Genomic DNA, 13,006 nt, shown 5'->3' on the forward strand with positions numbered 1-13,006 from the left:
CATTATCACTGGTATCTTTGGACATCAAATTATAATCAACTGGCCAGAATTGAAGAATATGGTGGCTCTCGAAGCCAGTTGTTAAGCGAAGTGGACCAACTTGAATAGTTTGATTGGGAATTAATTTGCTTAATTTGGTGGAATGCTTAAAAATTTTGAATCATTTATGACGTCACTGGGTTCTGATAAAATATTGGAGTTTGTTTGATTGCGCTTTTAATTATAATCAGTTAGACAAAACTGGAATATGTCTTCTCATGAAGCCAGTTTTCAGCATGGGATATTGTTTTATAGACAATTAATATGCTTCGGCAAAACATTTAAAACCTTGAGCATTTTAATTAATGGATCATTGAGAAAAAATTGAACTTTAAAGTCACAATTGCACAAATGTATAGTTTCTTTTCTATCTCTGTCTTGGAAATGACCTGCCAGTGATGAATTTTCTGAAACTTGAAACTGTAATAAAGTATAAACTAATCCTCTGTCTGTTTCATGTACAAAGTATACACACAGTAACTCAAAGAAAGAAATAGAAACACTTTTAAAAAATGAGATTGTATTTTTCTTACAAAATAAGGTACAAGTATTTCTCATTATTCAGCAAGAGACAAGAAATCTTAAGCATCATTTGTTTCCACCAATAACAAGGCATCACAGCTATGGGCTCATGACTGTTCAAAAGAATTGACTCTTGAGGTTTCAGTTTTGACTACTGAGATTTTAAAAAATTTTGGAGTCAAGGATCAACTGATTCTTCAGTTATGAAATCTATTGAGAACCCTGAAATAATCACTGACGACGTCATCTGCATTATATACTTGCATGACATCACAGAGGCTACATATACAGTTAGTTGTGATGACATTTACTTCCATGCTGAAAATAGCAAATTCCTTTTAATGTTATCACCAGACAGAGCATGCTTTATCTGTTTTCAAGTCAGAGTTCCAGTGAATTCATTTTCAACTGAAATCGTGAGAAACCTGACATACCTCTTGGTGCAAAAAATTGCATGGGTGAATTAAAAGCAAGCACAACTCATGGTCTGGATACAGTAGGTTATGTTTTGATTTTATGAAAATATCTAATGATAAAAAAGTCTTAGATATAGAGTACAGTGGTCCCGCTCATGTAAGTCCCCCTCCCCACATGGGGCCATCCACTTTTTACAGCCAGAATCCCTTGGCGCAGACGAGTATGTAGTCAAAAGTACCCATCAAAAAAGGCCACCCTTCCATCAAGAGCAGCGGCTAACATAGTAGCGCAAAAATGTAATATCTACCCCTCACCCCTCAACAAGCAACCACATTTTATTATTAACTTGTCCAGAAGCAGTATTTAAATCATGCAGTTAAGTAATCCGATTATCTTTCCTGTTGTGTGTTTCCCAATGTCAGATTTTTATTACTGAAAGAGATGTTGGGTAAAGTACATGTACCACTAATGTTAATATTATGTCATTAATGATGACGTTACAGGAAATGGGGTCAGCACTGTCTTGATAGAATTTCAGGCCTTACATGGGGCTTGAGTCTCTTTCTTTGATGATTATGACTGGATGTAATTATCAAGATCATAACATGGTCAGCATAGGCTAAATATAAATTTTGTCGATTAACCTTGAACAAAATAGGGTACTGGACAAAAAGGCTAAAAAAGCAGGTGAAAGTACATTTATAACTTCCTTTATAAATGAGACATTTTGTCTATTCTACAAAATTTTTGTCTGCATAATTAAATTGCAGTACTGTATGATTAGTAACATAGGAATAAATCATTACAAAACTTAACATATCATCACATAAGAGAATTAATACTTTAGAAGAAAAAGTAAAAGTTATTCAACTTGACGACAATGGGGAGAGTTCAATAGTTTTTGCCAAAAAGTTTTATGATGGGAAAACTTAAATAAAGATAACTGTAAATGGAGAATATTCTGCAGCAGTGGGAAAATGAAGTAAATGGAAAGAGAATTATTTATTTTAAATGGCAAACAATGTATGTATCAAAATTTAAATAATGTTTCTGAATGGTTTTGTAATGAGCATGCCAACAATACCCCAATGACATTTCAAGCTTAAGAATGGGAACTATTAATTTAGGATATCTTGAAAAGAACGTTCTTACAACAAGAACTTTTTAACAGTTAATGTTACTTTTAAATTAAGTTATTAAATGCTTTAAGTTATATGTAGCTTTCTTACTATATATACATACATATACATACAATTCTCACAAATACAGTCCCCCTCTGAAAAGGCCACCCATCTTATATGGCCACTTTCCTGGTGCAGAATGGGTGACCTACAAGAGGGGGACCACTGTATATAGTTTTGTGGTAAACACAAACTGAACTGATTTTCTAATGCTTTCCTATAATACTTACATTTTACCTCTGCAATATGATGGTGCCAAACAAAGTGGATCCACAAGATTTTGTAGAAAAAATTATATTTTTTCCCCAAAAGTTGGATGTTTCTTTACTTCATTTACATTCTCCATTGTTGATTCCTATCAAGGTATAGTTTCCATACTTTATATGCAGTGATCTAAAGACATTCCTTTTTAATCCCATGTCAATATTTGCAGGTAAAAACTAAAATCATGATAAAATCTGACTAAATTACTATCTGATTTTATCAAGATAATTCACAGTTTAATTTTCTCATTTCATTTCTCACCTTAGTGCCAGAGGCTTTGAGCTCCATGAGTGGTTCTTCCAAGGGAAGCCAATTAGCAGGTATTTCCTCTTTCAAATTTGAAGCAAATTCTAAAATCATTTTTTGCAGGTTCTTTAACTGAGGGTCAAAATGGGTGTTATCAACACCAATAAAATCCACCAAGTGAAGTTGGGTTGGTTTATCAACCAGAAAGTAACAAATATCTTCAAAACACTTGTTCATAATTTTTTCACGATCAGCCTAAAAAGAAAATGACATAATCTGGATAACAATGTACATCAAATTAATCCAGTCTGTTTCCTGGATATGAGTATACAACTGTTGCTGCCATTTTTTCTGTTGCTTAATATGCATCAAACAAATTAAAAATGCATCATTTATCATGATGTTTGGTAGTGTGACCCTGCTATAGCATGCTCTATTAAAACACCAGTTCGGATATAACATGAACGTAGCATGGCTCCTGATATTTCATATATATGGTGTGACCCTGCTACAACAGTAAATGGGAGCCATAGAACAGGACCATGTTATGGACCGAACCATATTATAAGCAACCAGGTCAATTAGCTGAAGAAAATGATGCATGTACCCCAAAAGATTTCCAGGGGTGGGTAATATATGTGGGTGCAAAAATATGTGCTACAGTTACCATCTTTAATCAATGCATATTAAATGAGAAATACACCTGTAGTGAAAACAGAGAAGGCTTATATAATATTTTACTTTATTCAGAGAACCACGTATTGGTACATATACATGTATACTGTTTATATATACATACCTAATGTATAGCATGAGTATATTATCAACACCATGTACTTACCCAGGAATCTCATCACATAGATTGAATCCACAGTACAAGTAATTCCATCGAAAATATGCAGATGCACAGATTTAAAATATCAAATTATTTTGTCACAGGTCATATTGGTCTGAATTCAGTGGGAAAAATAGCATAATCATGTAACGAATGATGAAGCACATTTACTTTTCAGTAAGTCCCAAGTCAAACTTTTCATCAAAGGAAGTCAGTACCAAACTTAAATAAAAGCAAAGGAATCTGATGGATTGCTGCATTTTCCAATGTGACTGAAACACGTTTATTGTGCTGTGAAATGTTCATTTTTGCAGGAAAAAATTATGCTTACTATTAGTTACCAATGGTGGCATAAAACGCAGATAAAATTTCTGATCTTTTGAATCCATAGATATCTGGCCGTCAGGTTAATTTTTGATGGGGTATCTTGCAAAGATATTAAACCTTTTAATTTGTACACTTTGCATTTCCTTAAGAACAGCTTCAATCCCCTGGGTAGCCTCAGCAAGATGATAGGTGTCTCCAGCTGACCAAAATTTAGGACAATTTAAGTACATGTATATGTAGCAAGTAAATGACTATAGCCATGTGCTACTTGCGAAAATTATTGTGAATTGTTTAGTGACAACCAGATAAAGATCAAAACGAGGACTACTATTTCTTACATATATGCTATTTATTTTTTCTAATGGGATGTGAGTCACACATAAAATTTATAACGTAATCTATATGTAAGTTGCCAATATACAGGTGTTTTTCAGACTAATTTTTCTTCATTTAATTAAGAAACACATGTTTTTGAGCTCATGTTCATTACACCCTCCCCATATTTTAGGTAAATGCATCATTTTCTTCAGCTGACTTGGTTTCCTATAACACGGTTTGGTCTTTAACACAGTTGGGTTTTATGGACCTCAACCACAGTGTTATAACAAGGTCACACTATACTAGGAGTAACTACAAGTAAAACCCCTTCTGCTTTACTTCACTGACAATCATGAGAAACTTAACCTAAATTGTTGATTTACTTCAAATGAATTATATAGCAATGAATTTTCCCCTCATAATATAACAAACTAAGAGCAAGACTCCATAACAATTAAAAAGTGAATGTGTATGTTGTTAACACTCACTCCATGCTTAGAACATTCAACAGTTACTAATTAATTCCTTAAGCATGGGACAGCATGATACAGTCTGTCTATACAAGTAGGCAAGTACATTTGTAAGATCCATGAACTGTAACCAAGTTAAAACTAAAAACATTAAACATAAGTCAATAATGTTCAATTTTACCTTGGATTTCCTTCTGATACGTGAAGTGTCTCCCTTGCATCCCATTTCTCAATTAAATCTCCCACAAGCTCAAAATTATTATTGCTTCCAATGTAGTATATTTACGGTGAAGATTTCTTGTGATCTTGTGACTGAACATTAATAACATACATGCATTTGGCCCAAAATATTTATCGAAGATCTTGATAACTTATGCCAAGATTGGTCAAAACTGGATCGGGGGCCCCAAGTGGCCAAGTGGTCTAACGTGCTCACCATTCCGAATCACTGCCATCTCACCTCTGTCTGCGTGGGTTTGAGTCTCAGGCTCAGCTAATGTGGGTATGTGAGAAAGCTTGCCAGTAGCTTCTCGTGGGTCGGTGGTTCTTCCTCCACCAGTTATACTGGCCACCATGTATAGCCTATCTTATGCCGAAAAATGGTGTTAAATACAGATCTTAAAGTGGTAACAAGTTCAACTAATCCCATGCTAGATCACCTTATTAACATGATCTCCTGCATTATGAAAATTATGTGAGATCTTGATCGCATAAGCCTATATTCCAAGTTGTATCACAATAAGATAACAAAAAGTTGGTTTCTAGAGTGGAATCAATTACAGTTAATCACCTCATTGATAACTGGTTTATGCTGCTTGAAATCAGCAAATGAATCATCTTGTCTTGTTTAAGCTGGTTTACAGTCACAGGCAGTGTTACCTTCAATATACACCTCTCCCTTGATAACTTGTGCAGTGTGGTCCAAAAACATAAACCACATTATAGGTGAGGTCACAAGTTAATGAGGAACCTCTAACAAAAGAAGGGGATGCCATCTCAGTTAGACATCAAAAACATGGTGGAGGGGTATAAGTGCTGTTTAATGGCTGAATGCTCATTTTGTAATCATGATGGGAATTGTTGTCAGTAAACAGCTTTATCTCATGAAATTGTTCACTTTTCAGTATAAATTACATTTATCTTCATGATGACCAATCTCTGAAAAATTTTGAAAAACAACTTGAAGAGGTTTCAACACACTATGTGTGGCCTCATTGTTTACCTGCAAAATGTTGTGTATTACATCCCTAACTTTTGTACAACAAAACAACATTCATTTTGTTCAAAAAGTAGAGACATTTACAGACCTGCCAACCCTAAAATGATCATCTCAGTAAGGCAGCTGATTTTTTTTCCCTGTTAGTTGACCAGTTAGGTGTAACAAAATATCATGTACTGCCATTGTCAAGTTGTAAAATGTGTACATGTCTGGTATTCCAAACTGAAGCATCAACAGTAAACATTATATTCAACAGAAAAGTTTGTAAAGTACACATATATCTTATTTACCACTACTACAGTTGCACAAACTCTAGTTCCAAACCCTATGCAGCTCAATGGCTTGCTGCTATCTCTCAACCTGACATAATTCTTGGAAACGTTTTCTTCATTTAACATGACAACAGCATTCATATCTCCTGCCATGTGACATACTCAAATCGACACATAATGTCCAACTAACGTAATTGTGGCCATTCCTGATTGTATTTGGAACAATCTGAATATTCCTTGATTATTCTTCTGATTATTAAACTTTTTAAGAGGCTTATTGTTTCCTTGAGCATATATTCATATCTGGACGCCAAACTTTTTAAAAATTCTATAATCAACACTTTGATCAAACAGACACTTTGCATGAAAAAAATATGTGCAGTTTAAAGTGTCTGCGGTACTAATGTAAAGTTAGTCTGGTTCAATCACTAATTATACTAATGCTTATATGAAACCCAGATCCAAATCAAACATGGATAAGCAAGTTATTGAGGGAGCAGTATACCACACTGGAAGCAAGGTTTGAAAATGAAGGAAAAGATATAAATTTAAATAATAATTTTGCAAACATGTAAGATTTCAGCGAGTTATGGGAGGCATGTATGTATCAACAATGTCTAAGATTTGGATCATGTAAGTTCAGTATTCCAAATCTGGTTGAAACTGGATTACTCCACAGTGGTAAAAAGCAATTGTTGATGGAGAGAAATAGGACAAAACACACGGAACCCAAGGCCATATCATATGCTGACTTTGTCTTATGGTCAGGTGCAAATATCTTAACCTGTTTACTGAAGAGGATTCAATCATGACTGATTATCAGCTTCCATTTCCTCTGTTCATCTATAAAGGGATCTAAATTCCTCATGCAAGAGTAGTGATATTCCTCTTAAATTTATTTTTGACAGCTTACAATGAACACTGGTGGCATGCATAATTTGGAATAACAAATGAAGGTTTTAAACACTACATCTTAGTAATTAATTTCTCATTATGTGCACCAAAATGAACCCCAAAATGTTTTCCTCTGAGAACTTCTGTATTTCAGCACACATGTTTATGTCTTATTTATCCTATGATAACAATTCTATGAAATTACACCACTGTATTGTGTGCTGTATGTAATTTACTTAGTAATTAAAACTCAAGAATATGAAGTCATTCATGGGAAATGATCAATCATTTGTATACCAAATTAATAAATAACTGAACTTTAAATGTTATATTACAGACACTTTTACTACCATCATGACATACCTTTGGAATCTTATCCAAATGTGTAAACACCAATATCACAGGAGGAATGCCAGGTTGAGAGGATGGTTCACAGGAATGTATGCAGTTCAGCCATATCTTAATCTGGTCTGAAGACAGAACATGCAACTAGTTTACACAGGTCTTTATGTAATAATATTCAAGACTACAGCTGAAAGAGTAATCCAGAGGTCAATAGGGAGACATTTGAAATTACAGGGAGACATATTTTAGGCTGAAAAATAATTTCCTATCTAAGGTTATATTTCAGCTTTGTTGTAACAAGATAACCAGGTGGGATTTCCGGATTCACAACAGAACACTTCTGATGATGATTTAAATACAATGTTTAATAATGAATGACTTGAATGCACAATTAGTTATGAATAATGTGTGCGTATATATAATCCAAAATATTGGATTAATTAACATAAGAACGCACAGACTTAATAATGAAAAAGACAAATAAATTACTTTACAAAATACAAAGTCAAGGGGTGAATGATTCACAGTGATTTCAAAATGAAGATATGGATATGGTTTACTCAACTAGTAAACAATGTAGAGTTTTACTCATGAAGTAAAATGAATTCCCTTAGATAGTGAAGTTATGCAAACAAAAAGGGACAGATATACAAACCATCTTTACAGTCCTGAAATATACAATGGGTTTTATGAACCCCAAAATTAGCCCACAGCTAAAAGATTATATGTAAGGAGATACACTCCGTCATCAGCACACTTTATTTCAGCTCCACGGCTGCTACAGTTCAGCTTCACAGCTGCTATGGTTAATTCCTGTGGTTGGCTTTACAGCTTGCACCACATCGACCCCGATCACTCCAATAACTTTGAACTCTCTGGTCACTCTAGACACTCTGGACAGCTCTACACAGATCTACACAGTTGAAAATATATCCAATACTGTGTACTATACATGACACGGGTAAAACGTAATGACGTTATGCACGGTAAGTTATACAGATTGGCACAATAACTACAAAACAATAGGTTCAGAATTAAACCTAACCCTGCTCGATAAGAATCCTACTATACTAAACATTTCTTAAAAATGTAGCTTTATATTACTAATATAAATCCCTTGCTAAGTTGCAAACAAGAATAGAAATATGTGCATTATACTGTGTAAACTACATAGCAAACATACAAAATAAAAGTGGTAGTACAATATTTATATCTTATATACAAGAAATTAATAAACTTACATACCTCTACAGCTGAAGATGTGCAAGTCCTTAAAGTAGACCACTGACTGACAAGACTATCCTCAATGTAAAGAGTTTTACCTATGGTGAGGTATTTATACACAGATATTGTCTGTGAACTGAAGGCATTCGGTTATTCCCATCGAAAGCACTTTGCACATGTGGCATGGGATGAACCAAACTCACTATTTCAAAATACAACACAATATACATAAATCACCCTTGGGTATCGTTGTACACACAAAAAAAAAAACAACCAGAGTACATGTATTTAATAAATAAAAGAATTTATACAATTCTGTGACATTCGTATGTATTATTGTATGTATTTGTATATCAATGTGTGTGTGTGTGTGTGATAATGCCTGGCTGGTTAAATTATGAATACATATCACTCGTCTTTTGTCACCTGTCCTGAGCAGCAAAATGCAAGAGCAGTTGGCCACAAAATCTGGCTCATCAGAATGCCTCAAGGTTTCTCCAGTTTTTTTATTATTCATCCATATCTGTTGACACATCGGCACATTTTGTCCATTACTGAAGGTCCCTATTCAAGGACAATTTGTGTCAAAATTGGTCAAATTCTTTTCAGAAGCTTTGGTACTAAAGTTCTGTAAATGCTTTCAACATTTAGAAGTGCACTGCCATCATTGTATAAAACTGAAAAACATCTATGCCATCTGCCAAAATTAGTTAAATTCTGGTGAACAGTTTTGAGAAGTTATAAGAAAGGTTTTTGAATTTTTTGAAACAGTGGCATTATATAAAGGGGAATCAGGTACCTCTTGTACAAATTTGAAAGGTCTTCATCCAAGAAAAAGAAAAATTGTTTAAAGTCTCTCAGATATATGTGATGGTACATCAGCCTAAGTTATTAGAATAAATATGAAAGGTCCTTGAGCCAGGAATCTTTCTGTCAGTAATTATTGAATTTTGTTTAACAGTTCCTGTGAAACTGTTTTAAGTTTCTTTTTCTGTTTTTATTAATGACTGACCTGCATCAGTTGTACCACTCTGAAGACCATCATATGCCCAGAAGATTTGTGTCATATTTGGTTCTGTTGAGCAGTTGTAAAGAAGAAATTTTAAATTTAGCTTTTTTAGTAGCAGCAGCCATATTTGGTTGCAGACCTATATCATTTACATACATTTGAAATTTCTTCATGCCAGGATGCTTAAAGTGAACTTTGGTAAAATTACATACTGCAGTTTTGAAGTTTTTATATTATTATTGTCAATAATGTAATGGCAGCTATAACAGATGGCATTATTTATACAAATCTGAAAGTTTTTCATGCCATCTGTCGTATGTGGTGAAATTCTGTTCATTTTGTAGGTTTGGAGAAGAAGGTAACTTAAGCTTTTACCTAGTTTTAATAACAGTGGTTGCATGTGATAGCAGGTCAGAATCATTCATTAAAAATTGAAGGGGTTTCATGCCAGGATGCTTCCTGTGAAGTCTGTTCAAATTCTATTCAGAGGATTTTGGAAGAAGGTAATTTAGTTGTTTACAATTTTGCAATGGCAGCCACATCTGATAATGGATAGGCATCACTCAAACCTGATATTCTTCATGTCAGGAGTCTTTCTGTAAAGTTTGGTCAAATTTTCTTATTCAATTTTGAGAAAGAATTTTTCTATTTTTGAGTGGTAGATTGTCTATTTTTAGTAACAGCAGCCATAACCCATGGTGCACTAACATCACATATAAAATAAGTGCAACTTGAAAAGGACTGATACTCTACAAGCCTACAAGAATTTCCTGGACTCAAAGATAAAGTCATTTTTTTCTTTTCAACTAAAATTCTTTGGTGACAAGATTTTCAAGATGCCACTATGTTCCCTGTCTCCAGTTTTAGGATGTCTACCATATCAGAGGTCATGACTTTGAGCAGCATAAGTAGGTCAGCCTCTATGTGGTATTATAGCAAGATACATGTGGTTGATCACAGTTTTGCTGGCTCCAACATTTCTGGCTGGATACACCTTTTGTAAGAGCTGGCAGGTGGAATTGTATTCTGGGAGATCATTGTGCTGGAGTGGGAGCTGGAGGTAGGGTAGTCTCTTTAGCTATTTCAGCAGTGTTCTGTCTGGCTCATCACTTGGAGGCCCTGGAAGGTGTTGCGGTGAACCTACCATCTCTCAGTAGTCTGTCTGTGTTAATCACCTCTCATTTTGTGGATCCTTCAAAGACTTGGTTTGATTCTTGCCTGCCCTTGTTAGTGATGGCTTTGGCTGTCACAGAGGGGCTGGTATGGGTAGATTAGACAGAAGCTTTAGATGCCTTTAGGTCAGTGTCTGTCATTTTGGAGTGACAGCCTTGCCCTGACAGCCAGTACGGTTTCCAGCATACCATCATATTCACTCTTAGAGATATGTCCCTCCTTGAACATTCATTTACTTGGTGCTAGGTAAGTACCTCGGGATATAGAGTTCTAAGATACACCACCTTTTTCTAAATGAAATTATTTTTACTGGTTGTTGCTAATAGAGGTCAAATCTTACTGATGATCCTAGTGTGTGATACAATGTATGGTATGATACCTAACCTTTTCTCTAAATGTAAACGTAGGACTGTTGCCTTCACTCACTCTGGGGTAAAGCTGGGATATGCCCTGGCTCCAGTGCTATCCTAACAGATGCATGTCACCTTGTGTGACATAGAGTCTGTTACTGTGTATGCTGTCAATCTACAAGTGCACAAGCCACACAGTGCTGTCTGTTATAAATAAAACAACTGTTACCTAAATGACTTGACACAAATATGCCTGTAAAATTTATTGCAGTGTTGCATATGTTAAGTCCAACATACATTTTAAATATCTTACTTTTTTTTGTACATATCTGTTATCTATAGATAGGCGTAAGAGTAAAATCTGATCTTTAGACAACATCCATTGCCTCCATTTTGGATAGTGGAGAATCTGACTCAGTTACTTTAAAAAGCAGATTATAGCTATATTTAAAATATCAACCATTTGATGTGACATGATGGCCATTTACCTCAATGTCCATGGTTTCCAATATGGGTTTTTCCCTGAAACCCAATATGTACAGTTAAGAATCCAAAAGTTTAAAATCAGGGAAGGAATACATATCTGCCATCATGAAAATGTGATGCTGTCAGCATGTCAGCTTTTGACAATGCATGGATATTGGATAACCCCAATACTTACATGGTGCATGTTAGGGGGTGATTCAGGCGAGACAGACACCTTAGAGTCTGTCATTTCACATAAACAGTCTCAGTATTTGTAGATCACTTCACCTTATATTGATTTTATAACATTACCTCCACCACATTGTATTTCAATGCAATGCATTAATAATGCAAATCAAATGTTGACTTTTATGTCACTTTTTCCATTTAAAGAGGAAGGTGGAAATTTATTACAGAAAAAGTCTTATGTTCTAAAGACAAATTTGGTCAATATATATAACTGGGATGAAGCAAAATGATAAAACTTGTAATACTTTAATAAACTTTTAACTTTTAATAATCAGAAATGAAAATATGCAATAATTTTGTGAAGTTTCAACTCCCATTTCTACTTACTTTCACCAACTTAGCCTATTCTGGCTGGAGATAATTTCATTGACAAATCAGGGTCCAGCTTATGGACCTGACTTATTATGATTAAATTCACTTAAAAGCAATGCCAAGCTTTTGTATGAGTATGAGGACATATGGTAAGGAAAATGAAAACTTACAGTTCCAATCCAGTGACACATGTAAATGAATGAAAATGAGGGAAAAGTTCTAACAAGCATGATTTACTAACATTATATTCAGATATTTAGAAATAAAAATAAGCTCTTAAGTCACCTGATTAATAAAGCAGAATCGTATCCATCGAGTACACCAAACATAACTACATAATTTTTTCCCTGTTTGTAAAGAAGTTGCATGTTTGGTAGTAATGTAGTAATAATAATAGTAGTAGTTGTAATGTTTCTTCATGTCAGAAACATTTTTTAACATGTCCTTAATTCAAGACTGAGTACTTGCAACCAACAAATGTATCTGTTCATTCATCTAAGGTTTAGTGTTAAAATGAATTGTTTTTTTACTCACAGGTGTTATTGGCATAAAGGTTTTAATATTATATGGCACCTTTGTTTGTTGAACACTGAACTAAAGTTATCATCTTTTCTACAGAATTAATTCTTCTTTACTAAGCAGATAAATTGATCAATCTAGAAAAAAACTGTAAAACCAACTTTCTTCAGAATAAAAAGCCACCAATGAAAGTCATAAAAGCATCATTCAGTTCATGCCAAACATATTATGTAGGTTTACACTAGCCCACATGATGCCAAGTACACTTTGCCAAATGAAATTTAGGTTTGTGTAATTTAAATGATTCTACAAGCATAAAATGCATCTCAGTAATTATCATTATACATTATTTTTCG

Source organism: Sinohyriopsis cumingii, chromosome 12 (genome assembly GCF_028554795.1).
Source record: "Sinohyriopsis cumingii isolate HCF-2022 chromosome 12, ASM2855479v2, whole genome shotgun sequence".
NCBI classification, from domain to species: Eukaryota; Metazoa; Mollusca; class Bivalvia; order Unionida; family Unionidae; genus Sinohyriopsis; species Sinohyriopsis cumingii.